This window comes from Staurois parvus, unplaced genomic scaffold (assembly GCF_062004578.1).
Source record: "Staurois parvus isolate SC_StPar_1 unplaced genomic scaffold, SC_StPar_1.0 ptg000151l, whole genome shotgun sequence".
Lineage (NCBI taxonomy): Eukaryota > Metazoa > Chordata > Amphibia > Anura > Ranidae > Staurois > Staurois parvus.
In genome coordinates this window covers 5,945,821-5,961,467 of record NW_028317947.1, presented here as the reverse complement: position 1 = coordinate 5,961,467, position 15,647 = coordinate 5,945,821, and the positions used below count along the sequence as shown (strand labels likewise).

The 15,647-nt window shown below is 44.6% G+C and overlaps 1 protein-coding gene and 1 pseudogene across 2 annotated transcripts in view; one reads left to right on the top strand and one right to left on the bottom strand.

Annotated features, from left to right (window-relative positions):
• The window catches only part of GRB7 (growth factor receptor bound protein 7), a 218,482-nt gene that overhangs the window by 133,851 nt on the left and 68,984 nt on the right, over positions 1 to 15,647 (bottom strand). The gene's annotated exons all lie outside the window — the stretch shown is intronic.
• On the top strand, positions 6,229 to 6,344 carry LOC149463874 (U2 spliceosomal RNA; annotated as a pseudogene).

Here is a 15,647-nt window from a genome sequence, read left to right as displayed (position 1 = left end):
CAAATCCCAACCACGGCACCACCTGCCTGGAGTTTGCATGTTCTCCCTGTGCCTGTGTGGGTTTCATCTGGGTACTCTGGTTTCCTCTCACACTCCAAAGACATGCTGGTAGGTTAATTAGATCATGTCTAAATTGGCCCATGAATGTAAGTTAGGGACTGATGGGAATGTAAAATATATATGTAAAGCGCTGCGTAAATTGACGGCACTATACAAATACCTGAAATAAATAAATAATGAACAAGGGGGATGGTGCTACACTACCCCAACCCAATAGGTAAGTGATGAAATATATGTGAACAAATGAGTGAATATTGAACTAAACCTCAATCTCATCAATCAAAAAACATGAGATGAAAAAAATATGATAATCATACATGTGGTAACAAAAGGAATGAAAAAATCATCAGGGGAACAAATGCACAAACATAAATGGAATACACACAATGCAGTGAATATTAAAGTGAATGCAACCAAAAAACTAATAAATGAAGTGAATAAATAAATTTATATCAAAGCACTAAAATGTCTTGAATCACATGACATAAAAAATCAAATGTGCCAAAAAAAAAAATTGAACAGTTTGTTTTTTGGACTGTACACAATATATTGTTTTTGGTCACATTGTTGTCCTTTCACTTTTTTTTGTCACATTTTACTTTTTTGTTCCAAAATCGAACGTTAAAAGCAAAGGTAATTTTGAAGCGCTTTGAACGCCATTTGCAAATCATTGAATGTACTGATCATTTTTGTATGAATAATCTACTAGCATATGACCAGCTTTACTCTGTGTTCTTGTCCGGTCTTAGTAATAGTGCTTCCATGCGGGGAGATGGAGGCTTGTACCTAGACAGATTCATGTTTTTATGGTAGCTGTGTATACAAATATATTTAATTATTTTAAAGAAATGCATGACTGCGTTAAATTGTATTTTTATGTCTGCCTGGAATTTAGCTATATTAGGTTGTTACTAAATATTACTCTTCACTTTTGTAGCTGCTCTGCAAAAATAGCAGCTGTGATCTGATTATTCACACTTGGCTACTCTAGGCTTCCGAGTTATAAATTGCCCCTCTTACCATAAATGCCGTGTCCAGGAGCTTGCAATCACATGTAAAACCTTCCACTCACCAGAAGTATATCTGCAGCTGTCCATTTAGGTGCTTTCTAAGTGACATTTCTAGGAACAAATTCCAGCTATTGCATCATCCAGGAATTTTTTTTTTTAATTATTTGCACAGTACATTTTTGTTTCACAATAACAGATAGGTGTATTTTTCTTTTTCACACTCTTCAGTACACTTGTAAATTCAACACAAACACCCTTTGGCCACTGCACTGTCGGTGTTCCTCGGTGCTCCTCGGTGCTACCACACTGCATCGTCTGTCAAGAAGGGTCTGTATTCTGTCAGGTAGGACAACTATGCAGAGCAACTATGCAGGGCCAGGACAAGGGGTGGGCAGGAGGGATGGCAGCCCTGGGCGCAATGGTTTATTGCAGGGATGGGGGCAGACTGTGCTGAGTTCCTTCTGTTACAAGGCTGACAGGAGTAGCGACAGCTACTCCTGTCATCCCAGAGCTGAGAGCAGGGAGGAGGTACCAGTTACGCATTCCCTACGCTTGCACATCATGAACGGGAAGGCCGGGGGGGGGGCACAGTTTGGCATCTTTGCCCTGTGCGTTGGACGCCCTTGTCCCGACACTGCAACTATGTACAGATTGTAAGGATCCCCTGCTTCTGTTGCTTTCCTTTTATTGTCAAGCTAAAGACCTAGGGTACAACTTCTATGTCCTCAGGTCCTTCCCAGTTGAGGTCACTCATTTGGCTCTGAGGAAGAGGTTGTGTCCTCGAAATGCGTTAGCCAGTTGGTCATCCAGGGTTCCATCGTATGGACTCAGATGTTGTTTGGATCATACATCTTGTTCAGTTTGACATGCCTGTGTTAATATGTCCATTGTGAGTATGATACCTATTTTGTTTCTTCACTAAATTATTTTAAACGATAATGCACTAGGTCGGTGCGCCCTTTTTCTGTTTCGTCACTCATATAGCTGTCAGGACTTGCTATCAGTTTAAAAGCTGAAGTCCCGATCTGTCCATAAGACTTGCTTTAAAGTGGTTGTAAATTTTTATGTAGAACTACCCCCCCTAGAAGCTGCTTGAGTATTGCTCGAGTATTCCCTACCACTATGCTGACAGCCAGGCACAAGTAATTTTCCCACAGCCAAGTGACTTTCATCTAGTTGGAGTCAAAGACCAGTCTAGGGGAGATGTTTTGTAGTTTTAATTTAGATGCTAGGGTTAGGGAATTGCAGTACTGTACTCCGAAACAAAATTATTCACAACTTGAGGTCACTAGCTGTTCTAAGATAGAGCCTTCAGTGAAGTCCCTTGTCTGGGAGCAGATGGCAGACTTCTCTTGTAATGGCAGTGTAGTAGTATAGAAGCTTGAGCAAAGTCTCTTGCAGTATGTGGCTAGTAGACAGAACTCTTTGGATCCCTAGCCAGTGATCCCAGAGGACAGTTGAGGGGGTTAACAGAACCAGGTCCCTGACATCCCACAATGTCTGTACTCACAGGCTTTTGTAGAACAACCGTAAGCCTCTCTCAGATCGATCCTCTACCAGACGGATCCCCAGCAGACTCCCCTTCTATCAACTTTTAGGAGAACCAGGGTCATTCGTCAGTTCCAGATTCAGGTCCTCAGGTCACCCACCTGTGTCCTTTAGGCAGTAGATGCCAGGGGAGGCAAGCCTGCCTCAACCCTGAGGTGGTGCAATCCACTTTGGTAAAGACTCTGAGAGGCTCACCAGGAGGCTTAGGGGAGAAGATGCAGAAGGGTGGTTGGGCAAGAAAGGGAACCTGTTGCTTTGGCCTGCACATGCATTGCAAATCTGGGCAAAAAAAAAAGGTTTCCCTTTCAGTGGGGCCATGGCTGCACTGCAATTGTTAACGGCTCATTTTTATCTAAGGGATTGGGGGAGGGAGATATACTTCCCAAATCGTCCGATCCTCCTGCTACCATGTGATCTAGCGGTCTTGTGCAGTGGACTGTTCTAGACATCATCAAGTCCATAGACTTGCTCTGGACGTGATGACGTCAGAAACAGTCCACCACTGGATCGTGGGGAGCGCCATTTACCGCAGAAGGGGAGAATTGAGGATAAGCCTCCGGGTCGCCCTTGGACAAAACCAGCAGTTAACCCATGCAATTCATAGGAAAACATTTTTGTTGATCAGAGTTAAGCTTTAACTGCACATACCATGTAAAACAAAAGTTGCATATGGGTCAAAATGTCACTTTGGGAGTGGAGTTTAGATGCAGGTGACAGATCTGTCACCCTGTGGCCAGGATTTGTGAATGACAAGGAAGCCTTTGAAACAATGCTACAGTATGCTATCAGGAGAGCCAACACCCTCCCGAGGTTGACCTTTGCCTGTATAAAGTATCATTATTGTGGAAAAGTACCTGTGTCCACTTCTATGACAAGAATGACAGATACTTCTAGCTTCCCAACAATGACAAGCAAGTCTTCAATGGCTACTAATGAACAGGCTGCACATTATAAATACACTGATAAAAAAAATTAAAGGAACACTTTGAAAATACATCAGATCTCAATGGGGAAAAATATCATGCTGGATATCTCTGACTGGGTAATGTGTTAGGAACGTAAGGATGCCCCATCATTTGATGGAAATAAAAATGATCAACCTACAGAGGACTGAATTCAAAGACACCCCAAAAACCAAAGTGAAAAAATTATGCAGCAGGCTAGTCCATTTTGCTGAAATTTCATTGCAACAACTCAAAATGGTACTCAGTAGTTTGTATGGCCCCCACGTGCTTGTATGCATGCCTGACAACATCGGGGCATGCTCCTAGTGAGACGAGGGATGGTGTCCTGGGGTATTTCCTCCCAGATCTGGACCAGGGCATCTCTGAGGTGCAAACTGGCAGCTTCAGGTGGACCGAAACAGGATATCCCAGAGTGTTCTATTGGATTTATGTTGGCGTGGAGGCCACTCAATGGTATCAATTCCTTCATCCTCCGGGAACTGCCTGCATACTTTCCCCACATGAGGCCGGGCATTGTCGTGCACCAGGAGGAACCCAGGACCGACTGCACCAGCGTAGGGTCTGACAATGGGTCCAAGGATTTCATCCCGATACCTAATGGCACTCAGGGTGCCATTGTTTAGCCTGTAGAGGTTTGTGCGTCCCTCCATGGATATGCCTCCCCAGACCATCAGTGACTCACCACCAAAACGGTCATGCTGAACGATGTTACAGGCAACATAACAATCTCTACAGCTTCTCCAGACCCTTTCACGTCTGTCACATGTGCTCAGGGTGAACCTGCTCCCATCTGTGAAAAGCACAGGGCACCAGTGGTGGACCTGCCAATTCTGGTGTTCAATAGCAAATGCCAATTGAGCTCTATGATGCCGGGCAGTGAGCACAGGGCCCACTAGAGGACGTTGAGCCCTCAGGCCACCCTCATGAAGTCTGTTTCTGATTGTTTGGTTAGAGACATTTACACCAGTGGCCTGCTGGAGATCATTATGTAGGGCTCTGGCAGTGCTCATCCTGATCCTCCTTGTACAAAGAAGCAGATACCAGTCCTGCTGATGGGTTAAGGACCTTCTATGGCCCTGTCCATCTCTCCTAGAGTAACCGCCTGTCTCCTGGAATCTCCTCCATGCTCTTGAGACTGTGCTGGGAGACACAGCAAACCTTCTGGCAATGACACGTATTGATGTGCCATCCTGGAAGAGTTGGACTGCCTGTGCAACCTGTGTAGGGTCCAGGTATTGCCTCATGCTACCAGTAGTGACACTGACCCTAGACAAATGCAAAACTAGTGAAAAACAGCCAGAAAAGATCAGTAGGGAAAAAATGTCAGTGGATTCCACCTGTTAAAGCATTCCTGTTTTGGGGGTTGTCTCATTATTGCCCATCTAGTGCGCCTGTTGCTAATTTCAATAACAGCAAAGCAGCTGAAACTGATTAACAACCCCCTATGCTACTTAACTGACCAGGTCAATATCCCAGGAGTTTCATTGACTTGATGCTATACTCTGATTAAAAAGTGTTCCTTTAATTTTTTGTTCATTATATATTGCTCTCACAATAGCATGCAGTATGCATGTTGCACTACACAAGTTTCACAGTCATATGTCAATTATAGTAGACTTTTTTTCCATTTAGGATAGAATAGGGGAGGGTTATAACCTCTAACATTTTTTTTGTCATCTATGTCCCATTGGGGAGATTTTTTTTTCTGACTCAACTTTTGACGTGTAGCCAGGTACTGACTATATCATTATGCCATTCTGGAACATTTACAGATAAGACGATGAGTAATCCCTTTCCCCCTAGTGCTACACCCCTTTCTGTTAGCAGAGTGGATCCAGTTCTTCTGACATCAGAGGACCTTGGGACCTGTAGTCCTATAGCCAATACATACTTTTTTTCTGAGTGCTGATTGAACTACAAGTACCAGAGAGCTGGAAAATGAGAAGGATGCTGGGAAAGCAGATATATTCTACAGCAAGGGACTGGCTTGCTCTCTCTGCACGAGATTCAGAGCTGAACACAGGGGTCTGCCATGTTCCTCCAGAGACAGATTGCTGGCCTACTGCTGTGAGACTCTGTACATCAGTTCAGCACAACAGTGATGCCAATCGCCACACTGCGATTGCATCACCTTTTCTGCATCGGGACTGTCACTGTCTGGTCTTCACACAGATATCTCTGCCATCAAGCAGTAACTCTGCACATCCCTGCAAACAGCCAAGAGCCTGTGCAAGAACTCTTGTTCCTAGATGGCCGTGCTCTCCATAGGATTAGTGAGCGGGTGGATACTCAACCTCTTTCTGTCATCACTCTAGAGCCATGTTTCTCAAGTAATGGTTCATGACCCAAAAGTGGGTCGTGACCAGGGGCGGACTGGGCCGCGGGGGCAAGTGCCCCTCAGGCTTCTCTAATGTCTCAATAAAACGTTTGGTGCCTTGACAACATAGCTTAATAAAAACTGCACTAATATAAATGTCAAGAGGGCCGGGACTGCAACTATGGCCGGCCTTAATATTTGTATTATTGTGGCCAGCCGTTCTCACCAAGGTGGTGCGCTTACAAGGTGGTCCCACAGCCCTCGTGCTCATTCCTCCTTCCTCTGCAGCAGTACTGGGAGAAAGTGACATATAACTATGACACTTCCTATCGCTTCTCGGCCTTTTGGCTAAGATCAAGTGTAGTATCTGTTCTTATCAGTGTCCAGTGGGGGTGCTCCCGACCATTCTAGCTTTGCGGGGATGGTTGTTGTATAGTACCCTCACTGGTATGATGGGGGTCCGGAAGGCTAATACCGGAGGGAGAGAAACCGGGGAGCGCCACGAGTTAAGTTGGGGCCCCGGGAGTAATTCCTCTGAGAAGACTGGAAGGACCCAGTACCTCCTGATTTGGACGGATCTACCTTGGTCTGGCCTGGGGCTGGGGACGCAAAAAGTCCGCAAACTCAGTGCGCCCTGAGTAGTCGCCTCAGGGGTGTCACTAGTAACACTTGGGTGTGGGACCCCACGGTGTGAAGATGACACATGGTCACTGTTTTTCACCTCTTTTTGCACAGCGCCCTAAGGACCAGGTCTTTTGGCTAAGTCCAGGGCAATTTTTGCTACGGGCCTCAGGGCCTGGTCTGTGCACATTTCGGCACGGTACCATTTTTTTATTTTACTTTATTTATTTATTTATTATGCACTCCCACGTTTGTCACTTTTTTCTTTGCCTTATGTGTGTGTATTTCACGGATGGAGGGTGTGGGTCCTCGGGCCTACCCTGAAGTCTAGGGGGAGGATGTGTGGCCATACGGTTCCTTTCTCCCCTGATCCCTAGAGGACTCTTCTTCGGGAGAGTCCCCTTGCCTAGTACTGAATGTCCGGCTTTGGCTGGGCATAGGGAACGGTGGTCCACCAGGCCTTTTGGCCAGGAGGACCAAGTGGGAACCTTGTCCCCGTCAGGAGCTTCGTGCCCCGGGGGATCAGGGTAAGCGGTCCAAGCCCCTTTAGGGGTAGGACACAGCACACCCCTAAGTGCACTTTTTGTGTGGTGTTTTTGCACTTGCACTTTTTTTGTGAAACACTTACAGGTTTTTCGTTATAGTTGCACGTTTGCGGACTTAAAAAACTTCCTTCCAGCCAGCCAGGTGCACAGGAGGGAAGAAAAGCACCACTGGACGCCAGGAAAATGACTCAGCTAGGTACTTTTCATTGGTTGTGGAAGGGCGATGGAGAGCGCATTTTGAAAGGAGTGAAAGAAAACAGGAAAGCGATGGTGATGGGGGACTTAAAGTGGGCATGAAAGGGGAGGGCATGAAAAGGGGGTCAAGATGGGTATTAAAGGAGGGTGTGAAATGGGGACAAGGAAAGAGCATAAAAGGCAGCGCATGGAAGGGAGCATTGAAGGAGTGAATGAAATGGGGGGGGGGGGGGGACTGAAAACCCGCACACAAAAATTGCACAAAGTATATTGTTTCTTTAAAAAGCCACTGAAGACATTAATACTCTTAAATTAGTGTGCTTTTGAGAGAGTGAGAGGTAGAGAAGGCATTGCTCAGCTTGTGTGAAGTAGAGGGGACGTTACTTAAAGTTAGGGGGTATTGGTTGATTTTTGTTATTTTATGTATGCTTAAAATAATTATTTCTTTTAAAAGTCTAAAAAAGTGTTTTATTATGTAGAATTATGTACATTGTAGAATACCGGTCAAGTTGTTGTGGTATAAATAATGTTTCGGAAATTAAATTATTTTTGGGTCGCGGCTTAATGACCAAGGATAAATGTGGGTCCTGAGCTTCCACAGGTTGAGAACCACTGCTCTAGAGACACTGCATGCAGACACCTTTACACCTCAGTTACCAGAAGAACTTTGCTTTGAGCAGTACCACGGCTTATCTATTTAACTTCATTGAATTACCAGAATTCACTAATGCCTATGGGCCCCACCATTGCTAGCAAAAGACTGTGGATACCACCATATCAAGAACTTTAAACATCGCAGGACTCAATTTGCAATCTCTAGTTAAAGGGACCTTTTCTCTTCTAAGGCCATTGCTATTCAGCTTAGGGAACTTATATCTATTTATGCCGGAGTATACGTTTACATAATTCTCTGCATGCCTTGTTGATGAGCTAGTGGTGCCGAGGGAGCTGTTAAGTCAACAAGCCCTTTCTTCCCCCTCTTGCTGCTGGTGTTGTAATTAAATAGTTGAAGCTTACTACTCATGACTGTACAACCAGTGTGAAAAGGAAATATAGAAAACAATTGTTTTAGCAGTGACAGGTGTTCTTCCAGTGTGGAAAACTGGAAGTGAGCTGACCCTTACCCTTCCTAAACCAATGAAAAAATCATTTTAATTTCCATGCACAACTAATGCCCCCTTGTCTTTTCTATAGTTCTTGGATAAAAAGGTAATTTGCCAAAACGTTATGCTAGCCTTTACTATATTTAAGACAGAACTCCAGCCAAAATTAACAAGATAAAAATAAATAACCCATTAAGAGATAAAACGACAAAGCAAGTTTTTGCCCCAAAATTCATGTTCAATCCAAAGATTTCTTCTGATGTCCATTTTTCTGCCTCTAGATGTCCTCAGTCAGATGGCCAGCATCATTTAACCCGCTTTCTTGGAGCCCAGGTTGTCCTGGACTCTTCCCAGAGTTGACTGGACAGTGAAAGGAGAAGCAGCACAGTGATGAGCTCATCTGTCACTCTGCCTTCTCCTCCTATCAGCATGATTCTTATCAGAACACAAACTGATTGGCTCCTTGTGCTGCTTCTTTGTCTCACGCTTCAGCCCTGCTTTACAGAGATTGCAATGTCTTTTTTTCACAAGTTGTTTTCTAAACTTTTGTATCTCTTTATTTTCCCGTCTCTAAACTCTCAGATATTGTAATTTTTTCAATGCAGTTCCCAAAGTATTCTAGATGTGGCCTTACAGTTATTTATATAGAGACACCACTACATTCTCATTACATATTTTCATCTCCCTTTCTATACGTCTCAAGATATTGTCTGCTTTTGCAGATTTGCTTCGCTTTGCATTAAGTGCAGCTGCTTTGTTGATTATTAACTCATACTATTGAACTTCCCACCGTCACTGCCTTGCTGCCTTCCATTCAATGTATAGCAGGCAATGCATATCCTATGGTTAGGATCAGGGGCGGACTGACTATTTGGAAACTCCATTTGGGGTCAGTAGGGGGCCCCATGAGAAGCCCCTGGTACCTTTTTCATAGGCTTTTTTGAGTTTGGGCAAGGACACAGGGGCCCCATGATCCCCTATTGCCCAGGGGCCCCATGAGTTGTCAGTCCGCCAATGGTTAGGATGCATAACTTTAGATTTTTTTTACCATTAAATGTAATTTGACCTTTAATTCTTTCTTGGCTTATGTCAACATCCTTTTGGCTTCATGCACATGGGTGCATCCAATGTGAACTTCTGGTGCCTGGACAAGGGGTGGGCAGGAGGGACAGTTGCCCTGGGCGAATGGATGGAAGAACCCTGTGCTGAATACTTTCTGTTACAAGGTTGACAGGCGTATTGACATCAGCATCACTACTCATGTCAGTCCAGAGGTGGGAGAACCCCAGAGCTTGCACATCATGAATAGGGGTGGGTGGGGGGGGGGTGCGGTTTGGCATCTTTGCCCTGGGTGCTGGGTGACCTTGTCCTGGCACTGCCTGGAATGTAACAAAGCCAAGTACATGGGTGAAGGTGGTTGTATACGGTCAGAAAGTCAAACAGAGCTTGCCTCCTTTACTGGTTGAAGGACATCCAGCATCATTTAGCACTTTCCTCCCAAGCCTGACTGTCCCTGGCCTGCCCCTTTCACTCATTGGATTTCAGTTCTTTCAATCATTGAGGTTCAGGATGTGGGTGTTATCTAGGGTGGTCTGCATACCAATGTAGTCTGACTAGGAATGCCTACCTCTCCATTCAGACATCCTCCATTAAGACATTTTGATATGTGAAAAACTCCACCCATGGACCAGCCCATTGTTTTTTTATCTGGGTTGTGCGCTGTTAAAAGGCAGGTAGCTGTGATGTTTTAATGCATGTGTAGCACCCTGGTGACCCCTCCCACCAGTCATGATCTGCCTACATAGAGAGGCACAGAGGTATAGTAATGACATCATCTAAATTAAAGTATGTAATAAAAATGGAAATGTTTTATTTGAAAATGTTAATGGTGGGGGTGGGGATAGGAAAAAAAAAAAAAGAATATGAGCAGATAAAACTTCAGCTTTAAAGCAGAATTAAACCCCAAAACAAAAATGTAATACACTGCAGTTAAAGTGTAGTTGACTCCTCTATGATCAAGCCCCGATGGGCGGGGAAAAACACGTTAGGGGGCATGGATGGCATGACGGCTGAGGCCATCCCCCATACATAGGACTATACGGGTGGTTAGATCACTGTCCTTCTCTTCTTAGCCGCAAGCTGCTGGACTCCATGCGGACTCCACTCCCCAATGCAAGCCGGTGAGGTGACTCTTTAGGTTGACTATCTGGCTTCTGAGCGGGGCCAAGACACAGCATACTGCAGTTAAAGGGTTACTAAACCCAGGACTCTGCATTCACTATATCTGATCTCCCACAGTACAAACAACATGGAAGAGGAATTATTTTAAGAAATATAAACTGCTAAATCCCTTTTCTCATCAGCAGTATATAGAAGTCTTGCGACTTCTATCAGCGTTCAGCAGAGCACTGGTTAAAGCTTGTAGGAGGAGTTTTCTTTTTGCTTTAGGAGGATTCAGAACCCCTGACTCTCTGTCTGGACAGTGCTGATTGGCCCTGTGCTGATCACATGCACTCTCCCAAGAAAAAAAAACTCTCTAGCAATACACACTAAACTGAGCATGTGTAGAGTGCCCCCAAGGCTCAGTTCTATCAGGAGATGGATTGGGGACAGTAGAAGAAGGGGAGGATCAGAGAAGACAGGATCAAACAGCCTTTTTACACAATACAGAGGATTAACCCCTTAGGTTCCACAGTGAGTATAACAAGCATGCTTTACTGCATATACAGACTGATTTTACGGTTGTGGGTTTAGTAACACTTTAACCAAATTCTTACATGTGGTGGCTGCATTCATTTTCTAATGCCACCCCTTTTAGAGAATACAGAACTAAGTAAATGTGTATGAAATGTGTTAACAAGAAAAGTAGTAAAAGGGATCCCCTGCGGCTAGCAACAATAGATCCCCCTAGCAACTATAGACCCCCCAGCAACAAGAGATCCCCCGCCAGCAACAACAGATCTCCCGGCTTGAATACAACCTTCAGTAGCCAGCAACAGTAGATCCCTCCCAGCAACATAGACCCCCTTGCAACAAAAAAATTCTACTGTAGTCAGCATCAATAGACCGCCCCCCCAGCACACCCTGGTACCCCTTCACAGCACATTCACCTGTGGTCCTGCTGAAAAATAGCCCTGGTGACGTGTAAATCTGAGAGTCTAAGGCAGTCCATACATTAAATCTTTCTTTTTGGAGGCATGTTACTGGCCAGATCACCAGGTGACAATAAAGGAAAAAGAGCCTAAAAAAGAAAACAAATGCAGCCACCAATGACTGGTCAGCAACAAGTCTAATGCCTACAGATGGCAGCCATGAGGATCTGAGGTCCAGGTTTCATCTGGAGACCATTCACATGTTTCTTGCGTCTGTTCAGTATGAATTGTTCTCTTGTTCTGACAGAATATATCTCCCAGAATGATTTTCAACATCAGCAGCCGAGAGTAGCAATCGATTCGTTTACCTTACCCCATGCTGCTGATTACCTGCTGAGAGTGAAGGCTTTGTGTGAACTTTGCATGCTCAACTCTGTAGTCTCTAAAGATCGATCTCTAAAGATCCTGATCTCAGCAAGAGCCTACTATCTGTCACAGATTATATATGGAATTGGTCACATTGGTCTCATTGGTCACATTGGTCACATGACCGGCACATGTGAAAAGATTAGAGCAAAAGGTTTCTTTCATTCATCTACCCATCCATGCTAAACGGCGAGGATGGAGGAATCTCCCCTGCCGGCTGTTGTATTCTGACAACTGCGGGTGCTGAAGAGTGTCTGATCTGATTGGACGAAGCCACTATTTGGCTGACAATTTTCCAAATGGCCCCTTCAATCTTCAGATCGAAGGATGTTAGGCGGGAGGGTGCCAACATGGCCACCCTCAGCTCCATGTATGACTGGTTTTACACTTAGGCTGGCCATACACTATACAATTTTCTGTCCAATTTCTGCCAAATTTCCCTTAGATTTACTTTCAACTATGTAGTGCAAGAGCCTGCCTAACTGGATACAACTGAAAGTGTTGTTAGGTTTGACCTCCTATTATATGGTGTTTGGTAAATCTAAACCAAAAATCTCAAGAAAATTGTATACTGTATGGCCAGTCTTAGACCTAACTAATATGCATTATATTTTGCTTGATATATTTTTTTTTTCATTTACTTCCTGGTTTCTGGCCTAGGTCAAAATCACGTCCTGCATCCCATGAATCTTCAGGAGGGGAGGAGGGACTCAACTTAGCACACCCCCATGCCTGCATGCCTGAGCTAAGGACAGATGGATTCCAGAAAGTAACTGCTGCATGAATCATCTGCCCTTACTCAAGATGGCCATGGTCAGAAACACTGGAGGGAAGGGGGGGGGGGTTTCAAAGTAATTGCATGGAGCATGGAGACATGGATGGTTGGGGGGAGTTTGCTTTAAATAAGGAAAGTTAAGTGTTACTAAACCCAGAACCCTGCATTCACTATATCTGGTCTCCCCGGACCCTGCATTCACTATATCTGGTCTCCCCGGACCCCGCATTCACTATATCTGGTCTCCCCAGACCCTGCATTCACTATATCTGGTCTCCCCGGACCCTGCATTCACTATATCTGATCTCCCCGGACCCTGCATTCGTTATATCTGGTCTCCCAGGACCCTGCATTCACTATATCCGCTCTCCCCGGACCCTGCATTCACTATATCTGGTCTCCCTGGACCCTGCATTCGTTATATCTGGTCTCCCAGGACCCTGCATTCACTATATCCGCTCTCCCCGGACCCTGCATTCACTATATCTGGTCTTCCACATTACACAGAACATGGAAGTGCAATTATTTTAGTAAATATAAACTGCTAAATACCTTTTCTCATCAGCAGTTAGAGCAGTCTTGTGACTTCTATCAGTGTCCAGCAGAGCACTGGTTAAAGCTTGTAGGAGGAGTTTTCATTTTGCTCTAGGAGGACTCAGAACCCATGACCTCTACCTAGACAGTGCTGATTGGCTCTGTACTGATCACATGCACTCTCCCCAAAAAAAAAAAAACCTCTAGCAATACACACTAAACTGAGCATGTGCAGAGTGACTCCACACCATATGTCCTATTAGGAGATAAGAGGGGGACCCTGAAAGAAGGGCAGGATGCTGCTCTCTACTATGGCAGATGGGTTGGGGAGAGTAAAAGAAGGGGGATCAGAGAAGACAGGATCAAACAGGCTTTTTACACAAAGGGGAGGATTAACCCCTTAGGTTCCACAGTGAGTATAACAAACATGCGTTACTGCATATACAGACTAATATTACTGTCATGGGTTTAGTCACACTTTGCATCTGAGTATAACAAATCAAAAACTCAATTTATTGTCGTTCCGTGCCACCCCTTTGGCCTGGTTCACAGTACTGCGACTTGAAAGTCATGCGATTTCCAGTGTGACGATGCGATTTCAATGCAACTTTTGCTTTGGAGAAAAACCCTTGGAAGTCGGATACTGTTGCATCAAAGTTGCATAGATTAGGACAATTCTTGCGACTTTTGTGATTTTAACATTGCAGCCTATAGCATCAAAGATCCAAAAAAAGAAGTGCAGGAACTTCTACTTAGGTTGCATTGATTACAATGACACCCATTAAAATGAATATGTGTTTTGACTTGTCATGGGACTTTATGTATCACAAATTGCATCAAGTCGCTTGATAAGGTTGCATCAGTGGGAACCGGGGCTCAGTATACATTGTTATTACTGAAAAATTCATTAGATATCCCTACCTGCAATTCGGGTTATATTTTAAATAGCCTTCACTGATAACAATTCGAGCCAAATAGGAGGTATTGCAGGGAGGATGAAATGAGTGCAAAGCTTGGCAATCGTGGTCAAAAACCCAATACATACCCACCCAGCACAGGAGGAAGTATCTCTACCTATAGCTGAGTGTTCCAATAGCAGTTCCAATGGCAGACAGATTGGAATGCAATGAAACGCACGCTTTAAATGACATAAGCGATTTTGATACAGTGTTGAATCATACAATAGTAATTTCTTTATAATTAGATTTACAAGCCATGATTTTATTACTAAACCACATCAAATCGGGTCAGACTGGTTCTGCAATTACTAAGTCATCAAATAGTTAGGAGAGTATAGTCACCATATGAAGATACATTGATAAGAACTGCACTCCGACCTGTATCCTTCTAAGTCACTGTAAAGTCATCCACAATAGGCCACGGCCATACTGTTTCCACCCAAATACACCATCTGTTATTTAACACGTTTCACCACATAGTGTCATGAGCATAAGGATGTGATCAAGCCACTTGATCAGCCAGCGTGAAACGCGTCAAGGAGGTGATTAAGTCATCCACAATAGGCCACAGCCATACTGTTTCCACCCAAATACACCATCTCCTTCTTAATGCGTTTCACCATATAGTGGCTTGTTCACATCCTTGTGCTCATGACACTGTGAACAAGCCACTATATAGTGAAACGCGTTAAGGAGGTGATTAAGTCATCCACAATGGGCCACAGCCATACTGTTTCCACCCAAATAAACCATCTGTTACTTAATGCATTTCACCACATAGTGTCACGAGCACAAGGATGTGAACAAGCCACTATATGGTGAAACGCATTAAGAAGGAGATGGTTTACTTGGGTGGAAACAGTATGGCTGTGGCCTATTGTGGATGACTTACTCACCTCCTTGACGCGTTTCACCATATAGTGGCTTGATCACATCCTTGTGCTCATGACACTATGTGGTGAAATGCGTTAAGTAACAGATGGTTTATTTGGGTGGAAACAGCATGGCAGTGGCCTATTGTGGATGACTTACTCACCTCCTTAACACGTTTCACCATATAGTGGCTTGATCACATCCTTGTGTTCATGACACTATGTGGTGAAACGCGTTAAGTAACAGATGGTTTATTTGGGTGGAAACAGTATGGCTGTGACCTATTGTGGATGACTTATTACAGTGACTTAATCACCTAAAGTGGAGTTCCACTCAGCCTGTCAAATATTAAAGTCAGCAGCTACAGAAACTGTAGCTGCTGACTTTTAAAAAACAGCCACTTACCTGTCCCACAGTCCCAAGGTGTGTTCCCCGCAGCGCGTTTCACCGGCCGTCCTGTATTCCAGGAGGTCAGCATCTTCAGTGTGGGCACCCGGCTGCTCAGCTTGCGACTTCACAGCCAGGAAACCACATGCGCGAGTAGCGCTGCACTTCATGAATGGTCCTGTAGTCTTCTGGGACCTGTCACGTGTCCCAAAAGACTACAGGGAGGGAGGACGCCTT